Source organism: Crotalus tigris, unplaced genomic scaffold (assembly GCF_016545835.1).
Source record: "Crotalus tigris isolate CLP2741 ecotype Arizona unplaced genomic scaffold, ASM1654583v1 scf7180000024382.2542628, whole genome shotgun sequence".
NCBI lineage: Eukaryota > Metazoa > Chordata > Lepidosauria > Squamata > Viperidae > Crotalus > Crotalus tigris.
The window spans coordinates 242,149-259,162 of NW_024100552.1; the positions used below are offsets into that span (position 1 = coordinate 242,149).

General features: G+C 34.8%; 1 protein-coding gene across 7 annotated transcripts in view; it reads left to right on the top strand.

Moving 5' to 3' along the window:
* Positions 1 to 17,014, top strand: part of GREB1L (GREB1 like retinoic acid receptor coactivator) — a 168,335-nt gene that overhangs the window by 67,763 nt on the left and 83,558 nt on the right. For 2 of the 7 annotated variants that reach the window (XM_039328531.1, XM_039328532.1), the window contains one exon: positions 15,480 to 15,582. The exons of the other annotated variants lie outside the window; for them this stretch is intronic. The gene's annotated coding sequence lies outside the window, so the exon portion shown is untranslated. The remainder of the gene's footprint in view (positions 1 to 15,479; positions 15,583 to 17,014) is intronic. 7 annotated transcript variants of the gene reach the window in all.

The window sequence follows — 17,014 nt, forward strand, 5'->3', positions numbered from 1 at the left end:
GTAAAAATAATAAAAATGGGAATGAATAAATAAATATAAAATAAATAATTGATCTATCCTGTGCTTCCATCTGCAGAAATATTTATACAGAAAAGTATGCAAGGCTTGTTTGTATGTATGATAGTAAACAAATCCATTTTAATATGAAAAAAAACTAAAAAGAAATTTAAAAATGCATATGAACATTCTGTTTTTAAATTGTATTCAGCCTTCTCACAATTTATTGTTTGCATGCTGTGGTTTTATTTTGAGAACCACCATTAAAAAGCATCTAATACATATTATGACAATTCTAATAAAATCTCTTAATTTCTTAATATTATAGACAAAGGTCTTTTTTAAAGGGCAAAAAGTGTAAATGAATATGCATTTACTTCAAAGAAGATCAGCTGCAAGTTGCTGGATACCTTTTGCATTCGCAGGGAAGGATTTGTGGAATGCACTGTTTTCTGAGCAAACAGAGAGGAAATGCTGGCATGGGCAGAGTTGTGCTGACCTTACTTAGTGGTCTATCCACTGACTGACATGTTTCAAAGGTTAAACTAACTGCAGTGGAAATGTAAGCGGTAGCATGCTGGCAACTTTTCAAACCATGCTGAAGAACTCAGAAGCTAACAATGATGACTTTTGAGGCGGGGAAGAGGAAGGCAGAGGTATATACATGAAGGTCAATATCTGGATCAATATCTGGATATGTATTTTATATATATAAAACACATTTACCAGTGCTTTTTTTCTTAAAAAAAAAAGTGCTGGAACTCACACACATCATACAACTCGCCTTGCTTACCCTACAAGGTTCCATCCAAAAAAGGTGCCGGAACTCCGTTCTGGGCGTTCTATGAGAAAAAAAGCCCTGACAATATAGCATGCATGTTTGGCATCCTGTGGTCACATGCTCACCATTTGCAACCTTTGCTGCCTGCTTCCAAAAAGCAAAGTCAATGGAAAGTTAACAGGAGGTTGCAAATGGCAACTATGTGACATTGCACTTAATAACAGCATGGGATTCACTTAATGATGGCAATCAAAAGTGCCATTTCTATGGAACTACATCTCTAAGTGACATAGTCATGTGACTTTGCTCTTTATAACTCTATTCTAATTACTGTTAACTGAGAACTACCTGTAATTGCATTCATGTGTTATTGCTTAGCCTAAGATTCATCTGCAATAAGATGCAACTGAATCTGTCTTTTCAATAATGAGATAGGGATTAGAAGGTAAAACTTGAATTGTGCAAAGCACAATTGTCTGCCAGTCTTCCACAGCAGGTAGCTGATTTGAGAATTTGGACTGACACATGAATGCTTGAATGCTTTCCACAGCCATATTGCCTAGTTAAAGATGCATGGATTTGTCAGCTGGGACATGTGGGCTACCAAATTCATGGAGCTGAAGCCCACACATCTTAAAGTTGCTGAGATTGAGAAATATTGATGTAAGGTATAAATGTTTCCTGATTCCCTACATAGAGCATTTTTGTTTCAGGCATCTCAAGATAGGAGAAAAAAATGTTGGGTGAAGCACAGCAGTTGTAACTATTGATGCAGATTTTCTGGAATATGTTGAATTGGCATTTCCCCCTCCCCCCAAAGAGATTGGGAAATTTAATAAGTTTATTGGACTAATGTTCACTAAACAAAGTTTAAAATTAATTTAAAATCAATGTCATTTTTCAGACAATATCTCATTTTCCCCAATAATTGAAAAAAAAATGAACTGAAATATTCAGTTCAGAGGAAAACGGTTTAAACTAGCAAGCTTAATTTAATGTTACAAGAACACAAGTTCAAATTTTTACTTAGGCCACTTCCATGCCATCACTGGCTTCCAGCCTTATTATACGGCTCTTTTGCATAGCTGTGGCAACTCATGAGGAAGAAGAGGAAAGAGGAGCCTTCCAGCTGGACAGTGGAGAAATGGAAAATGTGGAACTCCACTGAGCACCTTATCAGCTATCCTCTGTGTTCCCTGGTATTGTTTTTTGCAATAAAAAACAAAAAAAGATAATTATGCAGGGTAGCAAACCATCCTTCCATCCATTCTTAAAGAAGAAAAGGCATGAGAAGAAAACAGGTACCATAGTGCCTTAACCTAAGGCAGGAGGAGGAAATCTCAGGAGGTGGAATAAGGTGGGAGCTCTCATTCTTGCCCCTCAGCTTTAGAGAATATTTTACAAAACTGTCTTCACAGCATGCAAGCCAAAAGTTAAATCAACTGCCAGTTCTCAGCTACTATAGATGCTCTGGTTTTAGATTCATGTGGCTCTTGTACATATAAGAAGCCTTAGAAAATACTATAACTAACTGTGGAATACTTATAAACATCTGGCAACCTCATACGTAAAATCCTTCTGAAAGTTTAAAGAAAAGAAGAAAGTAAATTGTAAACTTATTAAATTCCACAGAAATTTGTAGTTTCAGTGTAGGGTATGGAACTTTGAACAGCATATGTATTTCTGTACTTCTTTGATGAAATCCCATGGGAAAAAAATCAATAATAGGCAGTTTCAGCTGGATTCTGAATATTAGTTTTGTAAAACACAGCTACCAAATTTTTGTGAAAATAAGACCTGGCATTATTATTTTTTTGCTTCCAAAAGAGGCACTAGGTCTTATTTTTTTAGGTTTGTATGTGTTTTCCACAGTCTCACCTCATGGTGGCGGTACCGACAGTCCCACCCAGACGGCCCACTTCTTCTGCAGCCGAAGGAAATGCTTCTGCAGCTGAGAATGGAGCTCCAGATTGACCCATGCAATACTCCCTGGCCTGCATTTAGAGGCCTTCCGGAAAGGCCTGTGCAGCTGAAAACTGAGCTACAGAATCCATAGCTGAATCCATAGCTATGAAACCATAGCTCAGTTCTCAGCTGCAGTGGCCTTTCCAGGAGCCACCATAGAAGAAGTGGGCCAGCGAGGCAGATGTCGATTCATGGGAGGCCTGGCTGCAACGGTAACTGGGTGCAGGGTGCATGGGGCAGCTTCACCCCCCCCCCGCCCTAGCTTGATTTTTAGGTGTGCACATCGCCTCAGACTAGGGCTTATTTTGGGGGTAGGGCTTATATTAGACCCATCCCTCAAAATCAAGCTAAGACTTATTTTGGGGGTAGGTCTCAACTTTAAGGGAAGCACGGTAATAAATAAGGTTCTTAAAGTAATACATTATTTTCCTATATTTATAGATGTAAAATATTCCAATATGGAACAATGGTTCTTGCTGCTAAAATTTTATATTTTATACCCAGGAGGAGGTGAATCCCATGTCTTGTGAATTTTCATCTAAATAATAAACTTTGTAAAATAATGGCAAGATAACATCATGAATAAAAATCTACACTCAGTGGAGTGGAAAATAAATGCACTGTTTTTTGATTTTTCAATGAGTTGAATGACAGACATATATTGATACTATTTTCCCATAAAACAGCAATGTATACATTTTTCAGTACTAAATTTACTTACTAATTTGTACTTTCAACTCCAAGAATTTCCAATGTAGAAAAAATAATATACAAAACAAAAATATACAATAAAAATGTGTAACTGCTAAAAGAATTGTAGCTAAATAAATTTAGTGTCAGAGCCAGGCAAGCTTCAGCATATTGTATTCTAAAATTGAGGAGCTACTAGCAGGAAGATGTACTTTTCAGACAATAGATGCTCTCTGTTTGTTGAAATAAGAGAAAATGGTATGCATAAGAACATGTTTCTGTTGACATTGTTATATACAAGCAAGTTGTATGCAATGGGATTGGGGTTGTTTCGGATGAATAGGTAGTAAAGCAAGAAATGGATGAGTGATGAATGAGTGTGTTTTGTATAAAAAAATGAGTGATCTTTACAGAAGGAGTGGATTGGTCATGGAGAGAATGAACATATCAATGAATGAATGATAAAATAAATTTATGCAGGAAACATGAATGGGTCAAGAGGAAAGGGAAGAGAAAGCTATAACTGGATGGAATGAATGAGATTCTTAAAAAAAACATCCAGAAGCAAGATGTTTAAAGAAGAAAAAGAATATGAATCATATAACCAGTGGGTAGTCATGGTAGAAGCAAGATTGGTTTGCAAAAACAGAAAGGAAGGAGAGATATAGTGAATGGTGTTGTAAGCAACATAGGTTTTCCTTTCCTTTTTAAAAAAATTTCTTTGTTTGCTACTTCTTAAGAGATTTTCTGTGATCTGCATATAGTTATCCCAAAGAGAAATTGGTGATGAATATGTATGCTTAATGTTTTTAAAAATTATGTTGAAGTTAAAACATATATATTAATCACTGTTTAAGCTATTCATGTTATTATATCTTGTTTTAGAAAGTATATATTTTATTTTTAATGTTTTATATAGCTTTCAGATATCTTGGATTATATATGAACCAGATCTTAGGATTCTCAAAGATGCTTATTTTTTTGTTACTGAGGAATCACTAACCTAGTTTAACTTTTGTGACTAACACTTTTTGAAGGAGAAGCCTAAGGTTTGCTTAGAAGGATTTCTCCTAAGTAAAGGTAAAAAAGTGGGCACTTGATGGCATGTTTATAGGAATTGATGGTTGAAAAGCAGGATAAGGCACAAGAAAGCATCTGCAGTAATTGTTTCTAAAGGTAGTGATCTTTCATAAATCAAACTCAAGCCATCTGGAATAGTACTTGAGTGCATCCATTTGCTTATTCTTTCTTTCGTGGAAAAGGCCTTCTTGCAATTCTTGAGTGCTATCTCCCTCCTGAGTACTGACTGTTTTACTGGGTCAGCAACTAGGGTCAGGACTTGCTGTCCAAGTCAAGAGAAACAGTAAATAATGGCTGAATATAGAAAATAAAACAACCCGTTGTGGAGTCAAACAAAAAAGACAAGAACAAAAGCAATCTGGAATTAGTAAAGGAACTGATCTACAGCTTTTGACTTCTTTCTTTCCAGGAATTGACAAGGGCATTACAACATGGAAAGGCTGTTCTGTAGGGATGTTGAACAGATGCATACTTCCTGTGGAACAGAGTTATTGGTCATAACTGTATCTGGCCTTATTTATTTGGCCACTCTTAATTTTATCACTCAGAGCTCATAAAGGTATTTTAATCTGCATGCTCTAGAGATAATTAGCTTAAGAGAGCTTTATGGAACCTCTTCTCCCCTGCTGTTTTAATATGAACCTAATTCTGCATTTTTTTCACGATTTCATTCGGTAGCTTCAAACAAGCATTTCTGTTAATAGTCTTAAATATATGAATTGGAATGAACTTCTGTACCATAGGGATAGTAGTGCAGAACACAATTGATTTATGAGTATCCTTTATGTCTATCAATGGTGAGAAAACTATATCTTTCTTAATGCTATAGACTTTCAGCTTTCAGCATCCCTATATATATATAATTCACATAACTAATGGTAAGGGATTGAAACAGCAAATATTGGAAAACTATCAAAATGCTCCCTAACAATATTGTAAACATATACAATTATATGTTGTCCACCCCACTTGAAAATAATAAAAATTAAGTGCCAGTACATCACTGTTAATGAAAATTGCAAAAGCAAAAAAACAAAACCCACAACATTTGCAAGTACTTTATACACGCTGTTCCAAATGTTATCCATTAGACAAATGGTTTCCAGCAAATAAATTAGTATTATCAAGGATAATCAGAATGCAAGGTCTCTGACAATGTTTAATTAAATCAAATCCCAAAAAGATACATGGGATTATTTCTGATGACTTTGTACTACTGTATCAGGTGAATATTTTCCTTATAAACCTATTTAAGTTCAGCATTATCCCAATTAAATACCTATATTTAGGATTGTAGTGTAAATAAGAACTCAAGGTATGATTAAATAACCTTAATGTTAAAGGTTATTTAACCTGGTCAAATTTATTTACATAACCATAACCAATATATTATGGTTAGTTGCTTGTAAAATAGGGCTGGTTTCCTTTTGTATTCAGTGAATCATCTCTTTATTAAACTCAGACACTGAAATTAATGTGTTGCAGTGAATTGTATACCAATCTATAAAGATCACAGCCTCTGAAATTTCAATTTCAAAGAAAAAGCAATTAGATTGCCTGGAAGTAAGATACAGGTAAAGAAATGATTCCCTGCAATAACACTTTGTAATAAGACTATATCATTCCATTTCATGCCTCAGAACCTGTCCAAGTATAGCTTTTGGCTGCAAAGAAACTTTCACTAGGTTAATGAAGATCATATATTTTACCTAAAACTGGAAATCATTTCTAGACTACTGTATAGTCCAGTGATGGCGAACCTTTTAGAGACCGAGTGTCCAAAAACCACCTCACCCCTGCCCCGCCCCTGCCTCTCCTGCCCGCAGGGCCACCCACCATCTCCACAGCCCACCACAGATTACCCAGGCAGCCCAGCAGCGTCATGGTGACCACGGCCTCTGTCCGCGCCCCACAGCATCATCTGTACACGATGGGGCACGAGGGTGTACGAGTCTTGTCCCCGCTGCCCAGCTGCCATGTCCTTGGCTGCATTGCTCTGCGCAGGCTGCGCCTCGGGCGACTCTCTTCCGGGGAGGCTACTGGTGAGGAGGGGGCTACAGGGAGTGGTGGAGCTGGGGTGACGGCGTGCATGTGTGCCCACAGAGAGGGCTCTGAGTGCTGCCTCTGGCACCCGTGCCATAGGTTCACCACCACTGGTATAGTCTAATGACTGAATTGGTACCACATTCAACATTTTAATTTTGCAAAATTGAAATCATAGTACAGATAGTCTTCGACTTATGACCACAATTGAGCCCAAAAATTTATGTTGCATTTGTTTTGCTCCATTTTGCGACTTTTCGTGCCACAGCTGTTAAGTGAATCATTGCATTAGTTAAGTTAGTAATGGTTGTTAAGTGAATCTGGCTTCCCCATTGACGTTGCTTGTCAGCAGGTCACAAAAGCTGATCACATGACCCAGGGTCAGCACAACCATCATAAATACATACTAGTTGCCAAGCATCCGAATTTTGATCATTTGTGAAAAATGGTCATAAGTCACTTTTTTCAGTGCCATTGTAACTTTGGAATGTTGGTCACTAAATGAACTGTTGTAAATCAAAGGCTACCTGATTTATGGTAACGTAGACTGAACGTATTGTAACACATGGTTTTATTTGTTGATTTATCTATATGTATGCAGAAATATAAAAAATAAAACCATGTGTTATAATATGTTCACTCATATAGATATACAGCTTGGTAACTGGTATATGTTTATGACAATTGCTGGGTTCCAGGGTCCAGTGATCAGCTTTGCAACCTGATGACAAGCAAAGTCAAAGGGGAAGCCAAATTCCAGGTTACTAACTTAACAATTGCACTTAATATCTGTGGAAATAAAAATAAAATAATATGGAGCCAAACTTTAGCATATAATTGACTGACAAACTGAATACTTAAGAAAGCAACCTATTAACCATTAAGCAACATAAGCACATGCTTAGGGCACAAAAGGAGTGGGTTAGCACAAAGGTTTCCCCTCTCCAGCTATTATGCCTTTAACTCTTTCACTCGCACATTTAATTTTAGTTTTCAATAAATGTTTGTATTTGCAGTTTTCTCTTATAACATTTATTAATAGCTTGCTGCTATTTGGTGTTAAATAAAAAATTTAAAAGTCTGTATTTGATGTACCGTACCCTGGAGAATCGTCTTGAAGAAGACTGAATTTTTATTTCGTCTTCATTACTTATTGAGTGTAAATGTTAGTTAAGAACAGAAAGGCCAAAGGGCACGATTGTTGGGCTTGGCTTAGCATTTCTTTAGACCTTAATCTGATCTTGATTTAGGAGTTGGAAATTAAATTTGCAAATTTGATGAGTTTCCTGTCTATCTCCTCATCCAAATCATTGATGAAAATGTTGGACTTAAAACAGAGCCGTGGGCACCCCACTGCATACTTTCCTCCGTGTAGATGCAGTTCCATTGAGGACCATATCTGGATTGTGGAGAAGTCCTAGGCAGGAAGCATTTGATAAACTTACACCCCACAGTAGTTGCCAAGTATATTCTCCATCCAGTTGTATGAATTGTAAAGCAGCTCTGGTAGAAAGAAGATATTTGAATAGAGAAGAACCCAAGTTCCTTAAATTTTGTTTTGTAGAATGAGGCTATTCAATTTGGGCATGAAGGGAAAACTAGAAATAAATATTTGATTTTAGTTTGTGTAGACTATTTGAATAGGGCAGCTCCTAATTCGGTTTATCTCATTGCTTTTTTAATTTGAAAACGTAAAGGAGTTGAGAAAGGTGTGAAAAGTTTAGGATTTAAATGAAATAAATGGTCTGCTATTTTTCACCATCAATTATATAATTTGAGGACATAATCCGTCTCAGTCAAATATCATTAATAGCTGAAAAGTTTTATTTAAAAATAAATTCATTGAAATCAGTAGCAGAATGAGAATTGATGATAATTGTATTTGATGGTTATCACTGGACCTAGATTTTGATGTAGCAACAGAAGTTATGTATGTGCTATACTTAAAAAGTCTCAAAAATACTGCATAATTGCGGGAGATGTCTAATAATGGGGCACAACTCATAAATGAAGTCAGAATGCCCTCACAATGATTTAAGAAGGTCTTTTTGCCCAGTTTAACTCCATTCAAGTTAAACTGCAGAAATCATAAAATATGGTTTGTATATTGGCTGGTATATTGGTAATTTAAATTAATTTGAATTAAAATGTGCTTCTTGGTGATGTGATAGGAGTAAAAAAGTAAATCTCTTTCTTCCTTATACAACCTTGCCTGATCATAGATCAGTGGCTTTCAATAGCCAATTTAGGAACACAGTATCTCTTAATTGTAGATTACATGTAAAGGCATAAATTGTGTAAAGATTGAGTCTGGAAGTTTCCTTTAAAACAAAATGTTTTTTTCTTTCAAAATTGGCAGACTTTACTGCTATGACTAGAGGCCAAAAGGAAGATAAATGACACCCACCCCGTCTTTATTTTTGCAGTGTTTTAAAACTTGGGATTTAGCTGAAGGGACTTGAAGAGTTTTCGAAGTGCAAATAGGCTGGTGAAGGGTAAACCTTTTCAGAGTTTCACTTGATGGATTTTTTGTCAAGAGAGAGTAGATATTTTGGCACTAGTTGTGATCTGGAAAGCTACAGAGTTTTTTTGTTTTGTTTTGTTTTTGATCAACCATGCATTAAGAACTGGCCGTGGGGGATGTACCTTTTTTCCTTGCATTCATATTGATCCTATTGTGCTTAAAAGTAGTTAATTTTGTAGGATCTTTGGGGGGGGGGAGGGAAACCTACCCATTAAGGCAGTGTTTCCCAAACTTGAAAATTTTAAGGCATGTGGACTTCAACTCCCAGAATTCTGGGAGTTGAAGTCCTCATGCCTTAAAATTGTCAAGTTTGGGAAACACTGCATTAAGGCATGGGTTAGCAGAGTTGTCATTTCAAGGTCATGTTCTTATCCTGGCATCTTCTTGGCTAATAGATTCCTATAACAAGAGGAAATACGTTTGAACAACCAGTTGCTGTATTTTCTAGAGGTTATGATCCACAAAACATGATTGCTATTTGGATGTGTATAAAATGTAATTTTGTTATCGGAAATGGATAACAAAAATGAAGTTTAGCAGAGTTATATTCTAAACAAGTAAAATGAAATATTGTGCTACCTGCAAATTTGTATAAAAAAGTGGTAGCTTCTAAAGAAACCCTTCCATAGTGTTATGAAAAATTTCTGAAAACGCAAGGAGTTCTTAAAACTCAAGAAGCCAACCGTTTATTCCGATACTAATTTGTGCAAGCAGGATTTGGCCTTCATTCTGCACTGAAGAATAATGTGCTTATAGACCACCAGAAAATCCAGGAGTCTGGATTAGATTAAAAACTCTAAAAACCTCTCAGAAGAATCAGTGAAAAACCACATTCACCTGCATGTGACCATGAGTCCATGAGTCAAGTTGACTCAGGCCATATTTGCATTTATTCAGTCTTGGCAGGATATTCCTTGATACTAAAATTAATGCTGCAGCCTTTTTTTGACAGTCTCTAAAGATATCTCCTGTAGTTGACAATAAAGGAGGTACTATACAAATCAACTAAAATTCAGATAAAGCTAATATTTTAAAACATCAGGGTACCACTCATTCAGGATACATTCCATGTGAATATTGAAGGAGCTTATTTTAACGTATATATGTTTAAGGCCTTTCTTCTACCTGTAGTATTAGTTGTCTGCAAAATAAGGCTATTTTAATCCTTCAAAAAAGTGCTTTGGAATGGACAAGAACACTTCTGGTTCTGCATCTTTTTTCTGGTTTACATAATTGCTTTGGGAATTGCTTACAGATCCCTGTCGTGTGTATGCATCGACTTCTCTAGTTCATGCAGAGAAAGACAGAAACAGCTCTAAAGCTGCATGTGAACCTGGAAAAGCTATTTTAATCCTTCAAAGAGATGTGATACCCCACGTTATTCTGAAGGATTTTTTGCAGCCCTATTTTTGGGAAGGGGATAATGAACAGTAAAAACATCTCCTTTGCCATGTTTTGAAAGGTACTATATTTATTTGTTTGTTTGTTTAAGTTTAAATTTTTGGCTGTCCAATTCCAGTTAATTCTGAGTAATCACTAAACTAAAACTAAAAAACCCACAAAAACAGCTGAAAATATTAAATCACTATCATCCTATTCTTGGATGTCTAGAAAAAGAAATGTTAGAGTTCTCACTAGTTGTTATCATTGCAGAATGAAAAGATAATTTCCTGATATTTTAGAAACTGAAAACATAAAAAATTATCAACTTATTAGCTCAAGTACTATTTCAACTAAGAAGTTCAGATTTCTAAGTGGAAATTGCTTGTTTCCTTCATAAGGAGCTTTTGAAGCGTTTTTTCTATCTAGGCAAAACGTTGTAAAATAAATGTCCTTCGGCAGCAAAAACTGTTGTATAACATATGGAATATGGTTATTACATCTTTCATATCCTAGGAATTCAGTGTCTACCTATCTGTAGCTATATACTATTAGTATTACATGTTTTTGGTGCTTTCTGTAATAATTGCAACTTTTAAAAAATATTACTCTGTGTATGTGTTTCTGCTGTGTGTATGTATATATATAAGAGAGAATGTTTTGGATTGAAAAGTCCATAAAAAAACCCTTGCCTTTGATATTTATTTCAGTTTGTGCATCATTTCTAAACTATTGATTCCAAATTATTATCTGGACTTGAATTTTACATCTATCAATCCATCAACAAAGAAATATTTTAACTATGCTACAGTCTTTCTTGTTTCATATGGGGTTTGACATGAAGGAAGTTTCTTAAAATGTAGTTACTGCATTGAGATATAACAATTAAAGTTTATATATTATTATAAGCATGAGCTACAGTGATTGGGGATTCTTATACTCACTTTCTATCTTCTCTTCCAACAAAGTCACAAGGAGGAGATTGGAAGAAATAAATTATTCCTTTTATAGAAAACATTATTCTAAATTTCTGGATAAAAATAAGGTGGACATATTTAAATTCTTTTGTATAAAAGAAAGAGATACACATACAGATTCAGTGAAGGCTATTTCTTTTCACATATAGCATCTCTTTGTTGTTGGGAGATGTTAATAAAACCTTCCTTTTGTTACAAAAGTGATCTATAGCTCAACACAGTATCTTTTTCTTACCCTTGTCTTTACTTTTTGCTGCTGAAATCACACATTGTGTAATAACTGTTGGCACTTACTTTACAAGTAGATGTTGTTAGACCAGAGAAGAGGTGAATTGTCTCAATGGATGTTCAGTGGTTCCTCTTAATGTCTATGGAAATTCTCAATCATCCAGGTCATGGTTGTCCCAAAGGTGCTTTTTTCCAAAAGGCAACTGGACTTTCTTGGGTTTTTTTCCTTTGAGGTTTGCAATATATTTATTGACTGATGTACAGGCATGCTATTAAGGCTGCTGTTGTATTTCTCTCTTGATTTCCTAGAGGTGATGTTATCTTTTGTTCACTGAGCAGTATGGTTATTTCTAAGAGCATCTGTCACTTGAGGCATCCTAAGATGGATGAGTCTCAAGTGAACTGCTGGTTGAAACAAATGGTGAAAATAAGAAAAGACAAAGGGGCTGGAGGCTTTCAGAAGAGAAAAACAACATTGTTAGAAAGAAAACAAAGATCGGTCACAGATTGTCATCGTTGAACCCCAATAGTCACAATCAGAGCTGACTTTTGAAATCATGGCAACCCCCTGCATTTTTAAAAAGTTGCATTTTGTTATCATATGAACAGTATACTAGGAAAAAGAAGTATATTTTATGGTGTTTTCTGCTAGAGTAGAGGAAAATACTTGGTAATATAGATAAAGCATGTTTTTTCAAGGCTGTGATTGATGTGAGTAAATTATCATTTAGAAATCTTTAATTTTGTGGTTCAAAAATGGCAGCATGTTGTATCGTTATATTCTGAAAAATATTGTTTTGTTGCACTCTGCTTTATTTTATTTGAAATTTTGTCTGATTATTCTCATTTCTTTATTAAGAAATCAAAGCATTTAAATTTTAGCATTACTCATTCTCCATTATTTCAGTTCAGAAAGTAGCTATATGGTTTTTTTTAGTTCATATGATTGCATTTGACACATATATCTGAATGGAGGTACAAAGCTATTTTTATTTTAAAAAGATTGGTGTTTGCTGCTAAGGACAAAATGACAGGACGTGTCTTTTACTTGCAAGATTGTGACTAGCCATTGGAGCCAGTGGCCTGAAAATGATTTCATCAGTTTGCTTGCTTGCTGTGTTCAGCCATGAGGCGGGGAATCGGGAGTGGAAAAGGCAAAGAAATTAAGATGATTAGAAACTTTAAAGCTTTGTGAATGGTAGAGTAGCTCCCTCCTCAATGAATGTAAATAATAGATGAAAGACTGAGAATGACAACAAAGGCTCAGGGTGCTTAAGAGAATGTGTGCAGCCTGAATGGAGGTCTGTGGCTCAGGGCCAAAGGTCTTAGCTTTGAGTGTAATTAGAAGACAATACAAAGATGTCATTACTAGCAGGTGAAATGTTCAGCACGTGGCCTCAAAAATAGCAGTTTTAGCCTTTATGACTGTTGAATTGGATTATGGACTTTAATTATTATTTTTTTAAAGTCTTTACAAGGTGTCCCCACAGTTTGTTCTGAAACAATATAGTTTGATTTTGATCGTTATCACTGTTGAGTCTCATAAAACTTAATACAATGGAAAATGGTGTAGATTAGAGTTGAAGCAACCTGCAAATCAGAAAATGTTGATTTCCTAAGCATCTCCTGTAATATAGTGTTACATATAATGTTATATGTCTTCTGTTCGTTGAAAGGCTAATTAATTTGTGTTAAATTCTTGGATGTTGTGGAAAGCAGTCAGAGACTTTGTTAAGTACAATACTGCACCATTGAAAATACAAGTCATGCTGCTTGTTTATGAGGGCAACTTCACCACCACAAATACACCCCAGATAAATTTGGATTAGCAGAATTGCAATTCAAGGTCATGTTTCAGTGCCAGCAGCTCCGTCCAGAAACAAAAGCTTCCTATAGAAGGAAATATTTCTGGATACCTTGAACTTTTAGTTCCCAAATCAGAACAGGTTATGTGAAAGGACAGTAGAATTATATGATGATTTAGCATTTGCAAATAAAAACAGTGGCATTTACTGAACCACATGACAACCTATTATATGCAGCCTTATTAAAACTTGGTTCTCCTCTACTCCTGCAACCACTCTTGTGTTCGATAAACTTCGCTGTTCCTGAGTCTGACAAAACATTGTTTCCTCTTGTGGTTAGACCACTTATACAAGATTTTTTTTAACGTACCCTCAGATTACATGTAGTTTATTTTTACATTCTCTTCTGACTAACCCATATGCCAGGGATTCAGACGAACATTTCTTAATTCAGCTGTTTTAGAGTTGCAACAATACTGTAGAATATGAAATTAGATTTCCGAAACAGTTTCATTCACTTGTAGTCAGTGTTTGATTTCTTAGATGATGAGGCATTATTTTCCAATAATGTTGAGAAAAAAACTTAAAATTATGCAATGACAGTTATTTGCAACTTATTGTAAATCATAATTAGATATTATACAATATACAATATACATATACATACATACATACAAATATACATACATATATATATTCCTGAAATAATATTATCCTCTTGATTTTATATTACCCAGAGTATGTTAATGGATAATTAATGTTGCTTAATTAACCCCTTGAATATTGCAAATTTAAAATATTCATACATTTCAACTTTTTCCCTCTACATATTACTAAGGTAAGTTGGTACCATAGAATATTAGTTTTTATCAGTACTTTATTTAGAATCAAAGATCTTACTATATTAATAGCATGCTTTGAAAAATATTTTAGAGAATATATGCTTAACTTGCAGTCTACTTATTACTATCATCTTCATTAGAGCCAATTATTGTTTAATACTTTTCTGAGTATATGACTAGCCTATTTGAAGGATGTTTATTTCAAAGTTTTTAAACATGCTTTGTTTCTAGATTTCTATTTGAGAGGGGTTAGTTTTAGGACACATTCAAAAAAGAAGTAATCAAATGGTAGTCCCTGAAATCCAAACTATTCTCTGTCGCGATCAAGTTGGTGTTGGTACATTCCCCTAAATTAAGAATAAATTTGTCTGCATCTATAATTTTTATAGTCGCCATCTCACCAAGAGTGACTCTGGGTGGTACTGATAAAAATCACAGCTATTAAAAATATAAAAATAAAAAACAAATAGTATACAAAACAAGTATACATGAATACTACCTGAGTTGGCTTAAATTTCTATACGGTACCTGTTTTGTTTCCAAGAGCTGATATATAGATGATGGATGAATGGGTGTGTGTGTGGGTGTGTGTGTGTGTGTGGGTGGGTGGGTAACATTTTCATGATGAGAGGAAAAAATTGCAGATTTTTCTCTGTTATAGTTCTTATTTGAGGAAGTTAAAATATAGACCAGTACAGTCTGGTCAGGTTTTATGATCAGGTATTTTGATAGTATATGTACAGTAAGTAGCCTTAGATGTATTGTAACAGTTCTATTGAGTTCAATGGAGATTGCTTCAAAGCTCAAAGCAATAACAAATAGTTAAGAACACTAATAATACAGCCCCTTTGGTGTAGTGGCTGGCTGCTGGCCTAGAAAACAAGAGACTGTTAAGTTCTAGTGCCATCTTGGGATATGAAAGCCCTTTGAGTCCCATCTCTCTCTGCCAATTTATCTCTCAGATTTGTTGTTGTGGGGGAAATAGGAGGAGGAAGGAGTATTATGCATGTTTACCACCTTGAGTAATAAAGGCAAGATAAAAATCAAACAATACTGCCTTTTTGCATAGTCTTCAAATATTTGCTGCTATATCAAGATTTAAATCCTTTATCTACAATTTTAAACTATTATTTCACAGGTATTTAAAATTATTTTATTATTTTACAGGTATTTAAAATTTTCAACAATCTGAATCAAGTAGCAGCAGAATAACTTTGAACAATCATCCATCATGAATGTATTTAATGAAGGTTGAAAGACATAAAAGAAGGTAGTATTGTTTCCATATTTGTAATGCATTTATCATTGGTAACATTTTCAATAGCAGCAAGAGTACAAAAATATTTTGTGCCAATTTGATATAATTATGCTTATATGAAGCTGTTATAATTAAAAGATTAATTTCAGTCTTTTAACTGAGTACACTACTCTTTTAGCCTTTCTTTTATGTGCACTATTACATGATCGTCAAAACCTTTGAGGATCACCACTTAAGGCTTAGGCTGTGTTCTGCACAGTATGCAGGGACATCTGCAGGGCTCTAAAATTAAATAAAAATAAATTTATGTTTTAAAATACTTTTCAATTGCTAAAATGTGGAATCATCAAATCTTGCAAGATATTGGCAAAGCATATTGACAATGCCATGCTAATGAAAAAAATGGAAAGATCCATATGTTCACAGAGGAAACACTTGTAATACCCTTACTGATTGCCCATTATTGCTGGAATATATATTGTGTACCATTGTCATAAAATACACAGATCTTGAAAATTATGTTAATGTGTGTTTCTATGAAATCATGTAACATTAAGGTCATATTATAATTACTGAAATTTATGAAAAAATATGGACTCTATTAAACTATAAAAAGAATTCTATAGGTAGTCCTTATAAACTTAATTGAGCCCAAACTTTCTGTTACTGAGTGAACATTTGTTGAGTTGTGCCCTATTTTACAACCTTTCCTGACACAGCTGTTAAGTGAATCCCTGCAGTTATTAAATTAGTAACGTAGTTGTTAAGTGAATTTGGCTTCCCTATTGACTTTGCTTCTCAGAAGGTCATAAAATGTGATCACATGATCCCAGGACACTGCAAATGTCATAAATATGAGACAGTTGCCAAGCATCTGAATTTTAATCATGTGACCAGGATCACATGCTGCAAAGGTTGTAATTGTGAAAAACGGTTATAAGTCTTTTTTTCAGTGCCGTTGTAACTTCGAACGGATATTAAGTGAACGGTTATAAGTGAAGGACTACTTGTACTTAAAATGTTTTAATATAATGGTATTACAACGTTAATAAAAGGTTAAGGGTCCTACACATGTCCACAAGTTCCACAATGAGAGCTGGAATAAAGAAAGCACTCTGAATTCCTAGCACCAACTAAAATCCAATACTTGAATTATATTAGTGAGTATTCCCAAATCCACAAATATGTTCTTTCAAAGGGAAAGCAAGCATCAATGGTAGGCCTGAATTTTGCAGTAAGAAGTACTTTGTCAGTCTTGTATAGTTTAAATTTCATTTTATTCACCCATATTTAGCATATTACTGCAATAAGTCATAGATTTAGAAATTAAGAATCAAAACCAATTTAACAACGAATCTGAGTGAATAAGTGTTTTAGTCTGTTGAAGTGTACTTTCAACAACATAGGATACAATATTGATCCTTGGAGAGAGACAGCCATGACT